Source organism: Musca vetustissima, unplaced genomic scaffold (genome assembly GCF_032173495.1).
Source record: "Musca vetustissima isolate MV318-11 ecotype Yass unplaced genomic scaffold, APGP_CSIRO_Mvet_v1 utg26535, whole genome shotgun sequence".
Taxonomy (NCBI): domain Eukaryota; kingdom Metazoa; phylum Arthropoda; class Insecta; order Diptera; family Muscidae; genus Musca; species Musca vetustissima.
The window spans coordinates 79,425-81,906 of NW_026874035.1; positions in this window are offsets into that span (position 1 = coordinate 79,425).

Below are 2,482 nucleotides of genomic sequence, written 5' to 3' on the forward strand. Positions count from 1 at the left end.
ATAAATGCTGCATCAAATTCCTAATGTTTTTCCGATTAACACGAAATTTTTCACAACGTATCAAATTAAGACTTGAATAATGTTATTGGGTTTTGTTGAAATTGGTGCAGATGCAGCCATAACTTCGATATGTATTTCGAACGGGTGTCTGATTGAAATTAAATTTGTAACAGTGCGGCGAACCGAATAGTGAATTAAATTCAATTTATCATTTATCTGCATGCTCTCCGATTGGTACAGCACTTCGGTGCTGGTGCGCTGGTGGGCGCATTTCCGCCTGTGGCTCATCCACTGTGAGGTAGGCCAATAGGCAGGTACTCACATTAAACTTCTCAAGATACTTGTAAGGATACATATGTACAATATACCCAAAGTGGTGAAGGGTATCATATAGTCGGCCCAGTCCGACTTTACTACTTTCCTTTTTTTGGAGTAATGGGAACTTTTATAAGTATTAATAAGCTCGTTCTATGCGCTTACTTTTTGTAAGTCATTTCATATGACGGTTTCTCATTTACTCATGGAATAACTTTATTTTGGAAGTTTGCAAAAAAAGAGAGAGAGGAAAACGTGGATTCGACATTAATCCTTTTAGTACTGGTAACATTTTAATGGCACATTTAAATAACTGGCTCATTTAAATAATTACAGTTTAAACTCTTAAATCTTTTTCCATTAAAATTTAAATATTTTTTAATAACATGAAGAATTCTATAGCATAAAAAGGACCTTGTTCATAGAACTAGTAGTTGTAATTAAATATCGCTTCAACTATTTTGTAACTACAACTATTAGTTAGCGTATGTATCCTTCATTAGCAACTGAACACCTTGTCGTACCTCAGCTTTCCTCACTATATTTTGCTCATTAAAATTGTTAATGCTAGTAGTAGTTGAATCACTAATAAAACACATCGTTTAAATAATTAATATTTTCAAATCGCAACCATCGATACCTTGCCTTTTTTATCTTAAAGGAATTACCATCACTCTTCGTTAGAGGGATAGAAGGTAAAAAATCAGCTTCTCCGTAAATTAAATTAAAAGAAAAATCAAAAACTGATGATAGAAAGTGCGCCATTAAGACTCAACTATGCATCGAGCATCGATTACACGATGATGCTACGTAATTATTCAATAAATATTTCATGGCATGCTTCGTTGCGGGTGGAGACCGTGGGGGGCGAGGACCAACAAACAAACAGACAACAGATGTACTCGACGAATTTCAACTATTTTGCCAAAGTTTACTGTTTTTATTTTTATTATTTTCATTTGGTTACGCTATGCTGAGAATTTCTTGCTGCCAACGATCCCAACAAGAGCAGCATTGTGGCAATAAGGATGTTGCTTCCGCTGTCCGCGTTACTGGTGGAGTGGTAGTTTTTATTTTTAATAAGCTGCAAAGTGTTTTTGAGATTGTAAAATAATTGATTTTGAAGGAGGCTTAATCGGATTATAGCTGCTATTCAATTGATTATTACGTTCCATATTTATGTTCGTATGCTTGGATATTTATGAAGACTGCGTCGGTGTCGGTTTGGATGTCTGTGTATGCTCATGCCTTTTTTTGGTCTGTTTACAACTCGGTGCTCACTTTCCTATGTCTGTCCGGTCGATTGGTCTTGATTGGCCTTTGTACAAATAAACAAAGCGCCAACAACTAGAGGTACAAATTGTTTGCACAATTGAAAGAATCCATTGTACCATCATTCTAACAGTGGGATTTTTTTTAAATATTTGTTATTGTTAACACGAGATTTGAATGACTTTTGAAGTTATACTAGTGACAACGTGTAAATCAATGAAAATAAAATGGAATTTCTTACAAAACCAAGAATTTTATAATCCATGATATATTTTATGTAAAGAACTCTAGATATATTCGAATTGCTCAGATATAGAACTCGACCAGCTTCATTCATTGTTCCTGTCCTCGCCACTGTATAACGAAAATGTTCAAAGAACAGGAAGAGATTACGCCACACAATTTCATTTTTTCCTACAGAATTTGTAGAACTCCCTTATTTGAGGCCATCACCGCCAACCCACTCTTCCTCTCGAATTCCATCGTTTGGGTTGTTTTCAGTTCGAAAGAGTTAAGCTACCACTCATACAGCTGTTTGCTGTTTGTGGCACTTGAGAATACAGAACACAAATTGATTGTTGTTTATGCATTGGGATTTGGAACATTCATACCCCTCCCGCATCTGTTAACGTCGTCGATGTTGCGTTATCGTCCTTTCTCTCTCTCTCTCTTTGAAGTTGTTGAGTTTGGTAGCTGAAGTTCCTTGCCAACAATTGCATATAAAAGTAAACATATTTTTTCCTTATACAGAGATCAAAAAGTTTATTATTCTTTGTACTTTAAAACAATACAAAGTTCGTTCGTGTGTGTGTGTGATATGGAAATTATCATTTTTGCTAGATACATACTCGTACATATAAATGATTTTCGTTATGTGAGTCCCATTTAGTTTAGT